Below are 21,090 nucleotides of genomic sequence, written 5' to 3'. Positions count from 1 at the left end.
GTATGGCTAACTAACTGTATGACAGAGAAGAGGTTGTAGTATGGCTAACTAACTGCATCAAAGAGAAGAGGTTGTAGTATGGCTAACTAACTGTATGACAGAGAAGAGGTTGTAGTATGGCTAACTAACTGTATGACAGAGAAGAGGTTGTAGTATGGCTAACTAACTGCATGACAGAGAAGAGGTTGTAGTATGGCTAACTAACTGTATGACAGAGAAGAGGTTGTAGTATGGCTAACTAACTGTATGAAAGAGAAGAGGTTGTAGTATGGCTAACTAACTGTATGACAGAGAAGAGGTTGTAGTATGGCTAACTAACTGTATGACAGAGAAGAGGTTGTAGTATGGCTAACTAACTGTATGACAGAGAAGAGGTTGCAGCATGGCTAACTAACTGTATCAAAGAGAAGATGTTGTAGTATGGCTAACTAACTGTATGACAGAGAAGAGGTTGTAGTATGGCTAACTAACTGTATGACAGAGAAGAGGTTGTAGTATGGCTAACTAACTGTATGACAGAGAAGAGGTTGTAGTATGGCTAACTAACTGTATCAGAGAAGAGGTTGTAGTATGGCTAACTAACTGTATGAAAGAGAAGAGGTTGTAGTATGGCTAACTAACTGTATGACAGAGAAGAGGTTGTAGTATGGCTAACTAACTGCATCAAAGAGAAGAGGTTGTAGTATGGCTAACTAACTGCATGACAGAGAAGAGGTTGTAGTATGGCTAACTAACTGTATGACAGAGAAGAGGTTGTAGTATGGCTAACTAACTGCATGACAGAGAAGAGGTTGTAGTATGGCTAACTAACTGTATGACAGAGAAGAGGTTGTAGTATGGCTAACTAACTGTATGACAGAGAAGAGGTTGTAGTATGGCTAACTAACTGCATCAAAGAGAAGAGGTTGTAGTATGGCTAACTAACTGTATGACAGAGAAGAGGTTGTAGTATGGCTAACTAACTGCATGACAGAGAAGAGGTTGTAGTATGGCTAACTAACTGTATGACAGAGAAGAGGTTGTAGTATGGCTAACTAACTGTATGACAGAGAAGAGGTTGTAGTATGGCTAACTAACTGCATGAAAGAGAAGAGGTTGTAGTATGGCTAACTAACTGTATGACAGAGAAGAGGTTGTAGTATGGCTAACTAACTGTATGACAGAGAAGAGGTTGTAGTATGGCTAACTAACTGCATGACAGAGAAGAGGTTGTAGTATGGCTAACTAACTGTATGACAGAGAAGAGGTTGTAGTATGGCTAACTAACTGTATGACAGAGAAGAGGTTGTAGTATGGCTAACTAACTGCATCAAGAGAAGAGGTTGTAGTATGGCTAACTAACTGTATGACAGAGAAGAGGTTGTAGTATGGCTAACTAACTGTATGACAGAGAAGAGGTTGTAGTATGGCTAACTAACTGCATGAAAGAGAAGAGGTTGTAGTATGGCTAACTAACTGCATGACAGAGAAGAGGTTGTAGTATGGCTAACTAACTGTATGACAGAGAAGAGGTTGTAGTATGGCTAACTAACTGTATGAAAGAGAAGAGGTTGTAGTATGGCTAACTAACTGTATGAAAGAGAAGAGGTTGTAGTATGGCTAACTAACTGTATGACAGAGAAGAGGTTGTAGTATGGCTAACTAACTGCATGACAGAGAAGAGGTTGTAGTATGGCTAACTAACTGTATGACAGAGAAGAGGTTGTAGTATGGCTAACTAACTGTATGACAGAGAAGAGGTTGCAGCATGGCTAACTAACTGTATCAAAGAGAAGAGGTTGTAGTATGGCTAACTAACTGTATGACAGAGAAGAGGTTGTAGTATGGCTAACTAACTGTATGACAGAGAAGAGGTTGTAGTATGGCTAACTAACTGCATCAAAGAGAAGAGGTTGTAGTATGGCTAACTAACTGTATGACAGAGAAGAGGTTGTAGTATGGCTAACTAACTGTATGACAGAGAAGAGGTTGTAGTATGGCTAACTAACTGTATGACAGAGAAGAGGTTGTAGTATGGCTAACTAACTGTATGACAGAGAAGAGGTTGTAGTATGGCTAACTAACTGTATGACAGAGAAGAGGTTGTAGTATGGCTAACTAACTGTATGACAAGAGAAGAGGTTGTAGTATGGCTAACTAACTGTATGACAGAGAAGATGTTGTAGTATGGCTAACTAACTGTATGACAGAGAAGAGGTTGTAGTATGCCTAACTAACTGTATGACAGAGAAGAGGTTGTAGTATGGCTAACTAACTGTATGACAGAGAAGAGGTTGTAGTATGGCTAACTAACTGCATCAAAGAGAAGAGGTTGTAGTATGGCTAACTAACTGTATGACAGAGAAGAGGTTGTAGTATGGCTAACTAACTGTATGACAGAGAAGAGGTTGTAGTATGGCTAACTAACTGCATCAAAGAGAAGAGGTTGTAGTATGGCTAACTAACTGTATGACAGAGAAGAGGTTGTAGTATGCCTAACTAACTGCATCAAAGCGAAGAGGTTGTAGTATTGCTAACTAACTGTATGACAGAGAAGAGGTTGTAGTATGGCTAACTAACTGCATCAAAGAGAAGAGGTTGTAGTATGGCTAACTAACTGCATGACAGAGAAGAGGTTGTAGTATGGCTAACTAACTGTATGACAGAGAAGAGGTTGTAGTATGGCTAACTAACTGTATGACAGAGAAGAGGTTGTAGTATGGCTAACTAACTGCATCAAAGAGAAGAGGTTGTAGTATGGCTAACTAACTGTATGACAGAGAAGAGGTTGTGTAGTATGCTAACTAACTGCATCAAAGAGAAGAGGTTGTAGTATGGCTAACTAACTGTATGACAGAGAAGAGGTTGTAGTATGGCTGGCTAACTGTTATGACAAAGAAGAGGGTTGTAGTATGGCTAACTAACTGTATGACAGAGAAGAGGTTGTAGTATGGCTAACTAACTGCATCAAAGAGAATAGGTTGTAGTATGGCTAACTAACTGTATGACTGAGAAGAGCGTTGTAGTAGGGCTAACTAACTGCATGAAAGAGAAGAGTGTAGTATGGCTAACTAAACTGCATGACAGAAGAAGAGGTTGTAGTATGGCTAACTAACTGTATGACAAGAGAAGAGGTTGTAGTATGGCTAACTAACTGTATGAAAGAGAAGAGGTTGTAGTATTTGCTAACTAACTGTATGACAGAGAAGAGGTTGTAGTATGGCTGACTAACTGCATCAAAGAGAAGAGGTTGTAGTAATGGCTAACTAACTGCATCAAAGAGAAGAGGTTGTAGTATGGCTAACTAACTGTATGAAAGAGAAGAGGTTGTAGTATGCCTAACTGACTGTATGACAGATAATAGGTTGTTGTATGGCTTAACTAACTGTATGACATAGAAGAGGTTGTATGTGCCTAACTAACTGTATGACAGAGAAGAGGTTGTAGTATGGCTGGCTAACTGTTTGACAGAGAAGAGGTTGGAGTATGGCTAACTAACTGTATGAAAGAGAAGAGGTTGTAGTATGCCTAACTGACTGTATGACAGAGAAGAGGTTGTAGTATGGCTAACTAACTGCATCAAAGAGAAGAGGTTGTAGTATGGCTAACTAACTGTATGACAGAGAAGAGGTTGTAGTATGGCTGGCTAACTGTTTGACAGAGAAGAGGTTGTAGTATGGCTAACTAACTGTATGACAGAGAAGAGGTTGTATAAGCTTACTAACTGCATCAAAGAGAAGAGGTTGTAGTATGACTAACTAACTGTATGACAGAGAAGAGTGTAGTATGGCTAACTAACTGTATGACAGAGAAGAGGTTTGTAGTATGGCTAACTAACTGCATCAAAGAGAAGAGGTTGTAGTATGGCTAACTAACTGTTTGACAGAGAAGAGGTTGTAGTATGCCTAACTAACTGTATGACAGAGAAGAGGTTGTAGTATGCCTAACTAACTGTATGACAGAGAAGAGGTTGTAGTATGCCTAACTAACTGTATGACAGAGAAGAGGTTGTAGTATGCCTAACTAACTGTATGACAGAGAAGAGGTTGTAGTATAGCTAACTAACTGTATGACAGAGAAGAGGTTGTCGTATGCCTAACTAACTGCATCAAAGAGAAGAGGTTGTAGTATGGCTAACTAACTGTATGACAGAGAAGAGGTTGTAGTATGGCTGGCTAACTGTATGACAAAGAAGAGGTGTAGTATGGCTAACTAACTGTATGACAGAGAAGAGGTTGTAGTATGGCTAACTAACTGCATCAAAGAGAAGAGGTTGTAGTATGGCTAACTAACTGTATGACAGAGAAGAGGTTGTAGTATGGCTAACTAACTGCATGAAGAGAAGAGGTTGTAGTATGGCTAACTAACTGCATGACAGAGAAGAGGTTGTAGTATGGCTAACTAACTGTATGACAGAGAAGAGGTTGTAGTATGGCTAACTAACTGTATGAAAGAGAAGAGGTTGTAGTATGGCTAACTAACTGTATGACAGAGAAGAGGTTGTAGTATGGCTAACTAACTGCATCAAAGAGAAGAGGTTGTAGTATGGCTAACTAACTGCATCAAAGAGAAGAGGTTGTAGTATGGCTAACTAACTGTATGACAGAGAAGAGGTTGTAGTATGGCTAACTAACTGTATGACAGAGAAGAGGTTGTAGTATGGCTAACTAACTGTATGACAGAGAAGAGGTTGTAGTTGCTAACTAACTGTATGACAGAGAAGAGGTTGTAGTATGGCTAACTAACGTAGACATAGAAGAGTTGTATGTTGCCTAACTAAACTGATGGAAGAGGTTGTAAGTATGGCTGGCTAACTGTTTGACAGAGAGAGGTTGTAAGTATGGCTAACTAACTGTTATGAAAGAGAAGAAGGTGGTAGTTGCCTAACTGACTGTATGACAGAGAAGAGGTTGTAGTATGGGGGGCTAACTAACTGCATCAAAGAGAAGAGGGTTGTAGTATGGCTAACTAACTGTATGACAGAGAAGAGGTTTGGTAGTATGGCTGGCTAACTGTTGACAGAGAAGAGGTTGTAGTATGGCTTAACTAACTGTATGACAGAGAAGAGGTTGTATACAGGCTTACTAACTGCATCAAAGAGAAGAGGTTGTAGTATGACTAACTAACTGTATGACAGAGAAGAGGTTGTAGTATGGCTAACTAACTGTATGACAGAGAAGGGTGTAGTATGGCTAACTAACTGCATCAAAGAGAAGAGGTTTGTAGTAGGCTAACTAACTGTTTGACAGAGAAGAGGTTGTAGTATGCCTAACTAACTGTATGACAGAGAAGAGGTTGTAGTATGCCTAACTAACTGTATGACAGAGAAGAGGTTGTAGTATAGCTAACTAACTGTATGACAGAGAAGAGGTTTGTCGTATAGCTAACTAACTGCATGACAGAGAAGAGGTTGTAGTATAGCTAACTAACTGTATGACAAAGAAGAGGTTGTAGTATGCCTAACTAACTGTATGACAGAGAAGAGGTTGTAGTATGGCTAACTAACTGTATGACAGAGAAGAGGTTGTAGTATGGCTAACTAAATGCATCAAAGAGAAGAGGTTGTAGTATGGCTAACTAACTGCATCAAAGATAAGAGGTTGTAGTATGGCTAACTAACTGTTTGACAGAGAAGAGGTTGTAATATGCCTAACTAACTGTATGACAGAGAAGAGGTTGTAGTATAGCTAACTAACTGTATGACAGAGAAGAGGTTGTAGTATGCCTAACTAACTGTATGACAGAGAAGAGGTTGTAGTATAGCTAACTAACTGTATGACAGAGAAGAGGTTGTCGTATAGCTAACTAACTGCATGACAGAGAAGAGGTTGTAGTATAGCTAACTAACTGTATGACAAAGAAGAGGTTGTAGTATGGCTAACTAACTGTATGACAAAGAAGAGGTTGCAGCATGGCTAACTAACTGCATCAAAGAGAAGAGGTTGTAGTATGGCTAACTAACTGTATGACAGAGAAGAGGTTGTAGTATGGCTGGCTAACTGTTTGACAGAGAAGAGGTTGTAGTATGGCTAACTAACTGTATGACAGAGAAGAGGTTGTAGCATGGCTAACTAACTGCATCAAAGAGAAGAGGTTGTAGTATGGCTAACTAACTGTATGACAGAGAAGAGGTTGTAGTATGGCTAACTAACTGTATGACAGAGAAGAGGTTGTAGTATGGCTAACTAACTGCATCAAAGAGAAGAGGTTGTAGTATGGCTAACTAGCTGCATCAAAGAGAAGAGGTTGTAGTATGGCTAACTAACTGCATCAAAGATAAGAGGTTGTAGTATGGCTAACTAACTGTATGACAGAGAAAAGGTTGTATAAAGGCTAACTAACTGCATCAAAGAGAAGAGGTTGTAGTATGGCTAACTAACTGCATCAAAGAGAAGATGTTGTAGTATTGCTAACTAACTGTATGACAGAGAAGTGGTTGTAGTATGGCTAACTAACTGCATCAAAGAGAAGAGTAGTAGTAGTATGGCTAACTAACTGTATGACAGAGAAGAGGTGGTAGTATGGCTAACTAACTGTATGACAGAGAAGAGGTTGTATAAAGGCTAACTAACTGCATCAAAGAGAAGAGGTTGTAGTATGGCTAACTAACTGTATGACAGAGAAGAGGTTGTAGTATGGCTAACTAACTGCATCAAAGAGAAGAGGTTGTAGTATGGCTAACTAACTGCATGACAGAGAAGAGGTTGTAGTATGGCTAACTAACTGTATGACAGAGAAGAGGTTGTAGTATGCCTAACTAACTGCATCAAAGAGAAGAGGTTGTAGTATGGCTAACTAACTGTATGACAAAGAAGAGGTTGGAGTATCGCTAACTAACTGTATGACAGAGAAGAGGTTGTAGTATGGCTAACTAACTGCATGACAGAGAAGAGATTGTTGTATGGCTAACTAACTGTATGACAGAGAAGAGGTTGTAGTATGGCTAACTAACTGTATGACAGAGAAGAGGTTGTAGTATGGCTAACTAACTGCATCCAAGAGAAGAGGTTGTAGTATGGCTAACTAACTGTATGACAAAGAAGAGGCTGTAGTATGCCTAACTAACTGTATGACAGAGAAGAGGTTGTAGTATGGCTAACTAACTGCATCAAAGAGAAGAGGTTGTAGTATGGCTAACTAACTGCATGACAGAGAAGAGGTTGTAGTATGGCTAACTAACTGTATGACAGAGAAGAGGTTGTAGTATGCCTAACTAACTGCATCAAAGCGAAGAGGTTGTAGTATGGCTAACTAACTGCATCAAAGAGAAGAGGTTGTAGTATGGCTAACTAACTGTATGACAGAGAAGAGGTTGTAGTATGGCTAACTAACTGCATGACAGAGAAGAGATTGTTGTATGGCTAACTAACTGTATGACAGAGAAGAGGTTGTAGTATGGCTAACTAACTGTATGACAGAGAAGAGGTTGTAGTATGGCTAACTAACTGCATCAAAGAGAAGAGGTTGTAGTATGGCTATCTAACTGTATGACAAAGAAGAGGTTGTAGTATGCCTAACTAACTGTATGACAGAGAAGAGGTTGTAGTTTGCCTAACTAACTGCATCAAAGCGAAGAGGTTGTAGTATGGCTAACTAACTGCATCAAAGAGAAGAGGTTGTAGTATGGCTAACTAACTGTATGACAGAGAAGAGGTTGTAGTATGGCTAACTAACTGTATGACAGAGAAGAGGTTGTAGTATGGCTGGCTAACTGTTTGACAGAGAAGAGGTTGTAGTATGGCTAACGGACTCTATGACAAAGAAGAGGTTGTAGTATGCCTAACTAACTGTATGACAGAGAAGATGTTGTAGTATGGCTAACTAACTGTATGACAGAGAAGAGGTTGTAGTATGCCTAACTAACTGTATGACAGAGAAGAGGTTGTAGTATGGCTAACTAACTGTATGCCAGAGAAGAGGTTGTAGTATGGCTAACTAACTGCATCAAAGAGAAGAGGTTGTAGTATGGCTAACTAACTGTATGAAAGAGAAGAGGTTGTAGTATTGCTAACTAACTGTATGACAGAGAAGAGGTTGTAGTATGGCTAACTAACTGCATCAAAGAGAAGAGGTTGTAGTATGGCTAACTAACTGTATGACAGAGAAGAGGTTGTAGTATGCCTAACTAACTGCATCAAAGCGAAGAGGTTGTAGTATTGCTAACTAACTGTATGACAGAGAAGAGGTTGTAGTTTGGCTAACTAACTGCATCAAAGAGAAGAGGTTGTAGTATGGCTAACTAACTGCATGACAGAGAAGAGATTGTTGTATGGCTAACTAACTGTATGACAGAGAAGAGGTTGTAGTATGGCTAACTAACTGTATGACAAAGAAGAGGTTGCAGCATGGCTAACTAACTGCATCAAAGAGAAGAGGTTGTAGTATGGCTAACTAACTGTATGACAGAGAAGAGGTTGTAGTATGCCTAACTAACTGCATCAAAGAGAAGAGGTTGTAGTATGGCTAACTAACTGTATGACAGAGAAGAGGTTGTAGTATGGCTGGCTAACTGTATGACAAAGAAGAGGTTGTAGTATGGCTAACTAACTGTATGACAGAGAAGAGGTTGTAGTATGGCTAACTAACTGCATCAAAGAGAATAGGTTGTAGTATGGCTAACTAACTGTATGACAGAGAAGAGGTTGTAGTAGGGCTAACTAACTGCATGAAAGAGAAGAGGTTGTAGTATGGCTAACTAACTGCATGACAGAGAAGAGGTTGTAGTATGGCTAACTAACTGTATGACAGAGAAGAGGTTGTAGTATGGCTAACTAACTGTATGAAAGAGAAGAGGTTGTAGTATTGCTAACTAACTGTATGACAGAGAAGAGGTTGTAGTATGGCTGACTAACTGCATCAAAGAGAAGAGGTTGTAGTATGGCTAACTAACTGCATCAAAGAGAAGAGGTTGTAGTATGGCTAACTAACTGTATGAAAGAGAAGAGGTTGTAGTATGCCTAACTGACTGTATGACAGATAATAGGTTGTTGTATGGCTAACTAACTGTATGACATAGAAGAGGTTGTATGTTGCCTAACTAACTGTATGACAGAGAAGAGGTTGTAGTATGGCTGGCTAACTGTTTGACAGAGAAGAGGTTGTAGTATGGCTAACTAACTGTATGAAAGAGAAGAGGTTGTAGTATGCCTAACTGACTGTATGACAGAGAAGAGGTTGTAGTATGGCTAACTAACTGCATCAAAGAGAAGAGGTTGTAGTATGGCTAACTAACTGTATGACAGAGAAGAGGTTGTAGTATGGCTGGCTAACTGTTTGACAGAGAAGAGGTTGTAGTATGGCTAACTAACTGTATGACAGAGAAGAGGTTGTATAAAGCTTACTAACTGCATCAAAGAGAAGAGGTTGTAGTATGACTAACTAACTGTATGACAGAGAAGAGGTTGTAGTATGGCTAACTAACTGTATGACAGAGAAGAGGTTGTAGTATGGCTAACTAACTGCATCAAAGAGAAGAGGTTGTAGTATGGCTAACTAACTGTTTGACAGAGAAGAGGTTGTAGTATGCCTAACTAACTGTATGACAGAGAAGAGGTTGTAGTATGCCTAACTAACTGTATGACAGAGAAGAGGTTGTAGTATAGCTAACTAACTGTATGACAGAGAAGAGGTTGTCGTATAGCTAACTAACTGCATGACAGAGAAGAGGTTGTAGTATAGCTAACTAACTGTATGACAAAGAAGAGGTTGTAGTATGCCTAACTAACTGTATGACAGAGAAGAGGTTGTAGTATGGCTAACTAACTGTATGACAGAGAAGAGGTTGTAGTATGGCTAACTAAATGCATCAAAGAGAAGAGGTTGTAGTATGGCTAACTAACTGCATCAAAGATAAGAGGTTGTAGTATGGCTAACTAACTGTTTGACAGAGAAGAGGTTGTAATATGCCTAACTAACTGTATGACAGAGAAGAGGTTGTAGTATAGCTAACTAACTGTATGACAGAGAAGAGGTTGTAGTATGCCTAACTAACTGTATGACAGAGAAGAGGTTGTAGTATAGCTAACTAACTGTATGACAGAGAAGAGGTTGTCGTATAGCTAACTAACTGCATGACAGAGAAGAGGTTGTAGTATAGCTAACTAACTGTATGACAAAGAAGAGGTTGTAGTATGCCTAACTAACTGTATGACAAAGAAGAGGTTGCAGCATGGCTAACTAACTGCATCAAAGAGAAGAGGTTGTAGTATGGCTAACTAACTGTATGACAGAGAAGAGGTTGTAGTATGCCTAACTAACTGCATCAAAGAGAAGAGGTTGTAGTATGGCTAACTAACTGTATGACAGAGAAGAGGTTGTAGTATGGCTGGCTAACTGTATGACAAAGAAGAGGTTGTAGTATGGCTAACTAACTGTATGACAGAGAAGAGGTTGTAGTATGGCTAACTAACTGCATCAAAGAGAATAGGTTGTAGTATGGCTAACTAACTGTATGACAGAGAAGAGGTTGTAGTAGGGCTAACTAACTGCATGAAAGAGAAGAGGTTGTAGTATGGCTAACTAACTGCATGACAGAGAAGAGGTTGTAGTATGGCTAACTAACTGTATGACAGAGAAGAGGTTGTAGTATGGCTAACTAACTGTATGAAAGAGAAGAGGTTGTAGTATTGCTAACTAACTGTATGACAGAGAAGAGGTTGTAGTATGGCTGACTAACTGCATCAAAGAGAAGAGGTTGTAGTATGGCTAACTAACTGCATCAAAGAGAAGAGGTTGTAGTATGGCTAACTAACTGTATGAAAGAGAAGAGGTTGTAGTATGCCTAACTGACTGTATGACAGATAATAGGTTGTTGTATGGCTAACTAACTGTATGACATAGAAGAGGTTGTATGTTGCCTAACTAACTGTATGACAGAGAAGAGGTTGTAGTATGGCTGGCTAACTGTTTGACAGAGAAGAGGTTGTAGTATGGCTAACTAACTGTATGAAAGAGAAGAGGTTGTAGTATGCCTAACTGACTGTATGACAGAGAAGAGGTTGTAGTATGGCTAACTAACTGCATCAAAGAGAAGAGGTTGTAGTATGGCTAACTAACTGTATGACAGAGAAGAGGTTGTAGTATGGCTGGCTAACTGTTTGACAGAGAAGAGGTTGTAGTATGGCTAACTAACTGTATGACAGAGAAGAGGTTGTATAAAGCTTACTAACTGCATCAAAGAGAAGAGGTTGTAGTATGACTAACTAACTGTATGACAGAGAAGAGGTTGTAGTATGGCTAACTAACTGTATGACAGAGAAGAGGTTGTAGTATGGCTAACTAACTGCATCAAAGAGAAGAGGTTGTAGTATGGCTAACTAACTGTTTGACAGAGAAGAGGTTGTAGTATGCCTAACTAACTGTATGACAGAGAAGAGGTTGTAGTATGCCTAACTAACTGTATGACAGAGAAGAGGTTGTAGTATAGCTAACTAACTGTATGACAGAGAAGAGGTTGTCGTATAGCTAACTAACTGCATGACAGAGAAGAGGTTGTAGTATAGCTAACTAACTGTATGACAAAGAAGAGGTTGTAGTATGCCTAACTAACTGTATGACAGAGAAGAGGTTGTAGTATGGCTAACTAACTGTATGACAGAGAAGAGGTTGTAGTATGGCTAACTAAATGCATCAAAGAGAAGAGGTTGTAGTATGGCTAACTAACTGCATCAAAGATAAGAGGTTGTAGTATGGCTAACTAACTGTTTGACAGAGAAGAGGTTGTAGTATGCCTAACTAACTGTATGACAGAGAAGAGGTTGTAGTATAGCTAACTAACTGTATGACAGAGAAGAGGTTGTAGTATGCCTAACTAACTGTATGACAGAGAAGAGGTTGTAGTATAGCTAACTAACTGTATGACAGAGAAGAGGTTGTCGTATAGCTAACTAACTGCATGACAGAGAAGAGGTTGTAGTATAGCTAACTAACTGTATGACAAAGAAGAGGTTGTAGTATGCCTAACTAACTGTATGACAGAGAAGAGGTTGTAGTATGGCTAACTAACTGTATGACAGAGAAGAGGTTGTAGTATGCCTAACTGACTGTATGACAGATAATAGGTTGTTGTATGGCTAACTAACTGTATGACATAGAAGAGGTTGTATGTTGCCTAACTAACTGTATGACAGAGAAGAGGTTGTAGTATGGCTGGCTAACTGTTTGACAGAGAAGAGGTTGTAGTATGGCTAACTAACTGTATGAAAGAGAAGAGGTTGTAGTATGCCTAACTGACTGTATGACAGAGAAGAGGTTGTAGTATGGCTAACTAACTGCATCAAAGAGAAGAGGTTGTAGTATGGCTAACTAACTGTATGACAGAGAAGAGGTTGTAGTATGGCTGGCTAACTGTTTGACAGAGAAGAGGTTGTAGTATGGCTAACTAACTGTATGACAGAGAAGAGGTTGTATAAAGCTTACTAACTGCATCAAAGAGAAGAGGTTGTAGTATGACTAACTAACTGTATGACAGAGAAGAGGTTGTAGTATGGCTAACTAACTGTATGACAGAGAAGAGGTTGTAGTATGGCTAACTAACTGCATCAAAGAGAAGAGGTTGTAGTATGGCTAACTAACTGTATGACAGAGAAGAGGTTGTAGTATGCCTAACTAACTGCATCAAAGAGAAGAGGTTGTAGTATGCCTAACTAACTGTATGACAGAGAAGAGGTTGTAGTATGGCTGGCTAACTGTATGACAAAGAAGAGGTTGTAGTATGGCTAACTAACTGTATGACAGAGAAGAGGTTGTAGTATGGCTAACTAACTGCATCAAAGAGAATAGGTTGTAGTATGGCTAACTAACTGTATGACAGAGAAGAGGTTGTAGTAGGGCTAACTAACTGCATGAAAGAGAAGAGGTTGTAGTATGGCTAACTAACTGCATGACAGAGAAGAGGTTGTAGTATGGCTAACTAACTGTATGACAGAGAAGAGGTTGTAGTATGGCTAACTAACTGTATGAAAGAGAAGAGGTTGTAGTATTGCTAACTAACTGTATGACAGAGAAGAGGTTGTAGTATGGCTGACTAACTGCATCAAAGAGAAGAGGTTGTAGTATGGCTAACTAACTGCATCAAAGAGAAGAGGTTGTAGTATGGCTAACTAACTGTATGAAAGAAAAGAGGTTGTAGTATGCCTAACTGACTGTATGACAGATAATAGGTTGTTGTATGGCTAACTAACTGTATGACATAGAAGAGGTTGTATGTTGCCTAACTAACTGTATGACAGAGAAGAGGTTGTAGTATGGCTGGCTAACTGTTTGACAGAGAAGAGGTTGTAGTATGGCTAACTAACTGTATGAAAGAGAAGAGGTTGTAGTATGCCTAACTGACTGTATGACAGAGAAGAGGTTGTAGTATGGCTAACTAACTGCATCAAAGAGAAGAGGTTGTAGTATGGCTAACTAACTGTATGACAGAGAAGAGGTTGTAGTATGGCTGGCTAACTGTTTGACAGAGAAGAGGTTGTAGTATGGCTAACTAACTGTATGACAGAGAAGAGGTTGTATAAAGCTTACTAACTGCATCAAAGAGAAGAGGTTGTAGTATGACTAACTAACTGTATGACAGAGAAGAGGTTGTAGTATGGCTAACTAACTGTATGACAGAGAAGAGGTTGTAGTATGGCTAACTAACTGCATCAAAGAGAAGAGGTTGTAGTATGGCTAACTAACTGTTTGACAGAGAAGAGGTTGTAGTATGCCTAACTAACTGTATGACAGAGAAGAGGTTGTAGTATGCCTAACTAACTGTATGACAGAGAAGAGGTTGTAGTATAGCTAACTAACTGTATGACAGAGAAGAGGTTGTCGTATAGCTAACTAACTGCATGACAGAGAAGAGGTTGTAGTATAGCTAACTAACTGTATGACAAAGAAGAGGTTGTAGTATGCCTAACTAACTGTATGACAGAGAAGAGGTTGTAGTATGGCTAACTAACTGTATGACAGAGAAGAGGTTGTAGTATGGCTAACTAAATGCATCAAAGAGAAGAGGTTGTAGTATGGCTAACTAACTGCATCAAAGATAAGAGGTTGTAGTATGGCTAACTAACTGTTTGACAGAGAAGAGGTTGTAGTATGCCTAACTAACTGTATGACAGAGAAGAGGTTGTAGTATAGCTAACTAACTGTATGACAGAGAAGAGGTTGTAGTATGCCTAACTAACTGTATGACAGAGAAGAGGTTGTAGTATAGCTAACTAACTGTATGACAGAGAAGAGGTTGTCGTATAGCTAACTAACTGCATGACAGAGAAGAGGTTGTAGTATAGCTAACTAACTGTATGACAAAGAAGAGGTTGTAGTATGCCTAACTAACTGTATGACAGAGAAGAGGTTGTAGTATGGCTAACTAACTGTATGACAGAGAAGAGGTTGTAGTATGCCTAACTGACTGTATGACAGATAATAGGTTGTTGTATGGCTAACTAACTGTATGACATAGAAGAGGTTGTATGTTGCCTAACTAACTGTATGACAGAGAAGAGGTTGTAGTATGGCTGGCTAACTGTTTGACAGAGAAGAGGTTGTAGTATGGCTAACTAACTGTATGAAAGAGAAGAGGTTGTAGTATGCCTAACTGACTGTATGACAGAGAAGAGGTTGTAGTATGGCTAACTAACTGCATCAAAGAGAAGAGGTTGTAGTATGGCTAACTAACTGTATGACAGAGAAGAGGTTGTAGTATGGCTGGCTAACTGTTTGACAGAGAAGAGGTTGTAGTATGGCTAACTAACTGTATGACAGAGAAGAGGTTGTATAAAGCTTACTAACTGCATCAAAGAGAAGAGGTTGTAGTATGACTAACTAACTGTATGACAGAGAAGAGGTTGTAGTATGGCTAACTAACTGTATGACAGAGAAGAGGTTGTAGTATGGCTAACTAACTGCATCAAAGAGAAGAGGTTGTAGTATGGCTAACTAACTGTATGACAGAGAAGAGGTTGTAGTATGCCTAACTAACTGCATCAAAGAGAAGAGGTTGTAGTATGGCTAACTAACTGTATGACAGAGAAGAGGTTGTAGTATGGCTGGCTAACTGTATGACAAAGAAGAGGTTGTAGTATGGCTAACTAACTGTATGACAGAGAAGAGGTTGTAGTATGGCTAACTAACTGCATCAAAGAGAATAGGTTGTAGTATGGCTAACTAACTGTATGACAGAGAAGAGGTTGTAGTAGGGCTAACTAACTGCATGAAAGAGAAGAGGTTGTAGTATGGCTAACTAACTGCATGACAGAGAAGAGGTTGTAGTATGGCTAACTAACTGTATGACAGAGAAGAGGTTGTAGTATGGCTAACTAACTGTATGAAAGAGAAGAGGTTGTAGTATTGCTAACTAACTGTATGACAGAGAAGAGGTTGTAGTATGGCTGACTAACTGCATCAAAGAGAAGAGGTTGTAGTATGGCTAACTAACTGCATCAAAGAGAAGAGGTTGTAGTATGGCTAACTAACTGTATGAAAGAGAAGAGGTTGTAGTATGCCTAACTGACTGTATGACAGATAATAGGTTGTTGTATGGCTAACTAACTGTATGACATAGAAGAGGTTGTATGTTGCCTAACTAACTGTATGACAGAGAAGAGGTTGTAGTATGGCTGGCTAACTGTTTGACAGAGAAGAGGTTGTAGTATGGCTAACTAACTGTATGAAAGAGAAGAGGTTGTAGTATGCCTAACTGACTGTATGACAGAGAAGAGGTTGTAGTATGGCTAACTAACTGCATCAAAGAGAAGAGGTTGTAGTATGGCTAACTAACTGTATGACAGAGAAGAGGTTGTAGTATGGCTGGCTAACTGTTTGACAGAGAAGAGGTTGTAGTATGGCTAACTAACTGTATGACAGAGAAGAGGTTGTATAAAGCTTACTAACTGCATCAAAGAGAAGAGGTTGTAGTATGACTAACTAACTGTATGACAGAGAAGAGGTTGTAGTATGGCTAACTAACTGTATGACAGAGAAGAGGTTGTAGTATGGCTAACTAACTGCATCAAAGAGAAGAGGTTGTAGTATGGCTAACTAACTGTTTGACAGAGAAGAGGTTGTAGTATGCCTAACTAACTGTATGACAGAGAAGAGGTTGTAGTATGCCTAACTAACTGTATGACAGAGAAGAGGTTGTAGTATAGCTAACTAACTGTATGACAGAGAAGAGGTTGTCGTATAGCTAACTAACTGCATGACAGAGAAGAGGTTGTAGTATAGCTAACTAACTGTATGACAAAGAAGAGGTTGTAGTATGCCTAACTAACTGTATGACAGAGAAGAGGTTGTAGTATGGCTAACTAACTGTATGACAGAGAAGAGGTTGTAGTATGGCTAACTAAATGCATCAAAGAGAAGAGGTTGTAGTATGGCTAACTAACTGCATCAAAGATAAGAGGTTTTAGTATGGCTAACTAACTGTTTGACAGAGAAGAGGTTGTAGTATGCCTAACTAACTGTATGACAGAGAAGAGGTTGTAGTATAGCTAACTAACTGTATGACAGAGAAGAGGTTGTAGTATGCCTAACTAACTGTATGACAGAGAAGAGGTTGTAGTATAGCTAACTAACTGTATGACAGAGAAGAGGTTGTCGTATAGCTAACTAACTGCATGACAGAGAAGAGGTTGTAGTATAGCTAACTAACTGTATGACAAAGAAGAGGTTGTAGTATGCCTAACTAACTGTATGACAGAGAAGAGGTTGTAGTATGGCTAACTAACTGTATGACAGAGAAGAGGTTGTAGTATGGCTAACTAAATGCATCAAAGAGAAGAGGTTGTAGTATGGCTAACTAACTGCATCAAAGATAAGAGGTTGTAGTATGGCTAACTAACTGTTTGACAGAGAAGAGGTTGTAGTATGCCTAACTAACTGTATGACAGAGAAGAGGTTGTAGTATAGCTAACTAACTGTATGACAGAGAAGAGGTTGTAGTATGCCTAACTAACTGTATGACAGAGAAGAGGTTGTAGTATGGCTAACTAACTACATCAAAGAGAAGAGGTTGTAGTATGGCTAACTAACTGCATCAAAGAGAAGAGGTTGTAGTATGCCTAACTAACTGTATGACAGAGAAGAGGTTGTAGTATGGCTAACTAACTGCATCAAAGAGAAGAGGTTGTAGTATGGCTAACTAGCTGTATGACAGAGAAGAGATTGTAGTATGGCTAACTAACTGCATCAAGAGAAGAGGTTGTAGTATGGCTAACTAACTGCATCAAAGAGAAGAGGTTGTAGTATGGCTAACTAACTGTTTGACATAGAAGCTTTGGAAAGGCCTCAGGCGTTGGCTCTGTTGAATGCTGCACACACCACAGAACACACACACCACAGTGACACTCACACACACGCACACACCACAGAGACACACTCTCTTGCGCATGCGCGCACACACACACACACAGACACACACACGCACACACACACACACACACACACATTGAATCCACTGCTTGACCTTTCAGGCATACACGCAGGCTCCCTCAAACCACAATGTCTAGATGTGATCTTTCCATCCAATAAACGTTGATTAGATTTGTCTGTTCTCCCTCTAATGGCCAGCTATAAAATGGGGCTTAAAGCAAGAATAATTAGAAGCGCTTTGTGTTTCTTTGGGTTAACTTATGTAAGTGAGATATAGTGCATTTTCAATGAGCCCCGTTCCTGGGCCTACCATAACCAATCAATGGGTGGACTCTTGACCTTCTGTCTGCGTTGTAAGTGGAGCTTGTAGGGCTGCGATAAAGCTATCAGGCCAGGTAGGCATGGTGGCGTCCCTCTGGGAGTGATACTCCTAAAAGGGATCTGTCTGTGTGTGTCGAATGGGAAACAGGTTTTGCCTCTACTGTGAGGCGAAAAAGTCCACATTGGTCACATTAATCACCACAGGGGTTATTGCTCTATTTATAGCCAGGCCTATCCATCTATATGCCTAATTATGTCTCTCTCTGCTTGTCTGTCCCCCTCCCTCCCTCTCTCTCTCTCTCTCTCTCTCTCTCTCTCTCTCTCTCTCTCTCTCTCTCTCTCTCTCTCTCTCTCTCTGTCTCTCTCTCTCTTTTTCTCTCTCCCTCTCTCCCTCTTTCTCCCTCTCTCTCCCTCCCTCTCTCCCTCAAAGTCTCTGGAGAGAGTAAAAGGCCCAGGTCTATCTCCTCTGTCTCTTGTTGCCTTTTGTGTGTGTGAGAGAAACACGCACACACACAAACACACACACACATACATACACATACATACACACACACACACACGTACATACACACACACACGCACAGGTGTTCATCACTAATTATAACAGGATATTATTAGTCCCTGCTAGTCTCCGGAAAATAAGTGCAGGGGATCTGCAGTGTCCAGAGCCAGTTGGGTTTTTCAGAGCCTGCCGAACAAGGCCTGCCTGTGGTGCCGTTCATGTACAAGTGTTTAAACTAGCGAGAGAGACTTTTTTTTAATGGATTTGTCCCTTGTGTATTTCAGGGCTTTTTTTTCACTGTCAGATTTTTTTTTACTCACGCCAGCCTTGTTCAGCCAATGGTCTTACTAGTTACTACACGCGCGCGCGCGCACACACACACACACCTCACTAACTCATCCATTCACACATAGCTTCACACACCCCTCCCCTCATCCAGAGTGTATATAAAAGCTGTATTGAATTGCACCTTGGCTAGCAATGACTAATCGTCCTTTTGGAGCCTAGAAGAATGTCGACTGCCTCTGTCAGAGGATAGAGGAGAACGAAGTGAATTGTCCTCTGGCCTCTATTCAACTGCTGTCGTAATTGCAAAGAAATTCAGAGGAGGTTTTCAGCAGTAGCAGCGTTTGAGATTTATTTATTTACCTCCCTTCCTCTGGTTGAGATGGTCCCTGGCCTGGCTGGGCTGGCTGCTGGTTGAGATGGTGCCTGAGCTGGCTGGGCTGGCTGCTGGTTGAGATGGTGCCTGAGCTGGCTGGGCTGGCTGCTGGTTGAGATGGTGCCTGAGCTGGCTGCTGGTTGAGATGGTGCCTGAGCTGGCTGCTGGTTGAGATGGTGCCTGAGCTGGCTGGGCTGGCTGCTGGTTGAGATGGTGCCTGAGCTGGCTGGGCTGGCTGCTGGTTGAGATGGTGCCTGAGCTGGCTGCTGGTTGAGATGGTGCCTGAGCTGGCTGCTGGTTGAGATGGTGCCTGAGCTGGCTGGGCTGGCTGCTGGTTGAGATGGTGCCTGGCCTGGCTGGGCTGGCTACGCTGGCTGCTGGTTGAAATGGTAGCTGGGCTGGCTGCTGATTGAGATTAGAGGTTGACCGATTAATTAGGGCCGATTTCAAGTTTTCATAACAATCGGAAATCGGTATTTTTGGGCGCCGATTTTGGCGATAAAAAAAAATATATATATTTTTTTTTATGTACCTTTATTTAACTAGGCAAGTCAGTTAAGAACACATTCTTATTTTCAATGACGGCCTAGGAACTGTGGGTTAACTGCCTTGTTCAGGGGCAGAACGACAGATTTTCACCTTGTCAGCTCGGGGGATCCAATCTTGCAACCTTACAGTTAACTAGTCCAATGCTCTAACCACCTGTCTCTCATTGCACTCCACGAGGAGCCTGCCTGTTACGTGAATGCAGTAGAAGCCAAGGTAAGTTGCTAGCTAGCATTAAACTTATCTTATAAAAAACAATCAATCAATCATAATCACTAGTTATAACTACACATGGTTACTAGTTTATCTAGCGTGTCCTGCGTTGCATATAATCAATGCAACGCTGGGGGATGATTTAACAAAAGCGCATTTGCGAAAAAAGCACAATCGTTGGACGACTGTACCTACCTAACCATAAACACCAATGCCTTTCTTAAAATCAATACACAGAAGTATATATTTTTAAACCTGCATATTTAGCTAAAAGAAATCCAGGTTAGCAGGCAATATTAACCAGGTGAAATTGTGTCACTTCTCTTTCGTTCATTGCATGCAGAGTCAGGGTATATGCAACAGTTTGGGCAGCCTTGCTCATTGCGAACTAATTTGCCAGAATTTTACGTAATTATGACATACATTGAAGGTTGTGCAATGTAACAAGAATATTTAGACTTAGGGATGCCACCCATTAGATAAAATACTGAACGGTTCCGTATTTCACTGGAAGAATAAATGTTTTGTTTTTGAAATGATCGTTTCCGGATTCGACCATGTTAATGACCAAAGGCTCGTATTTCTGTGTGTTATGTTATAATTAAGTCTATGATTTGATAGAGCAGTCTGACTGAGCGATGGTAGGCACCAGCAGGCTCGTAAGCATTCATTCAAACAGCACTTTCGTGCGTTTTGCCAGCAGCTCTTCGCAAGCACAGCGCTGTTTATGACTTCAAGCCTATCAGCCTAATGGCTGGTGTAACCCATGTGGAATAGCTAGTTAGTTAGCTGAGTGTGCGCTAATAGCGTTTCAAACATCACTCGCTCTGAGACTTGGAGTAGTTGTTCCCCTTGCTCTGCATGGGTAACGCTGCTTCGAGGGTGGCTGTTGTCGTTGTGTTCCTGGTTCGAGCCCAGGTAGGGGCGAGGAGAGGTACGGAAGCTATACTGTTACACTGGCAATACTATAGTACCTATAAGAACATCCAATAGTCAAAGGTATATGAAATACAAATGGTATTGAGAGAAATAGTCCTATAAATACTATATTAACTACAACCTAAAACCTCTTACCTTGGAATATTGAAGTCTCATGTTAAAAGGAACCACCAACTTTCATATGTTCTCATGTTCTGAGCAAGGAACTCAAACATTAGCTTTTTACATGGCACATATTGCATTTTACTTCTCCAACACTTTGTTTTTGCATTATTTAAACCAAATTGAACATGTTTCATTATTTATTTGAGGCTAAATTGATTTTTATTGATGTATTATATTAAGTTAAAATAAGTGTTCATTCAGTATTGTTGTAATTGTCATTATTACAAATAAATAAATAAAATCGTCCGATTAATCGGTAGCGGCTTTTTTGGTCCTCCAATAATTGGTATCAGTATCGGCGTTGAAAGATCATAATCGGTCGACCTCTAATTGAGATGGTGCCTGAGCTGGCTGGGCTGGCTGCTGGTTGAGATGGTACCTGAGCTGGCTGCGTTGGGCTTATGGGCAT

Source organism: Oncorhynchus kisutch, linkage group LG15 (assembly GCF_002021735.2).
Source record: "Oncorhynchus kisutch isolate 150728-3 linkage group LG15, Okis_V2, whole genome shotgun sequence".
NCBI lineage: Eukaryota > Metazoa > Chordata > Actinopteri > Salmoniformes > Salmonidae > Oncorhynchus > Oncorhynchus kisutch.
The sequence above is the reverse complement of the archived record's forward strand: the minus strand, read 5'-3'. Positions refer to the sequence as shown.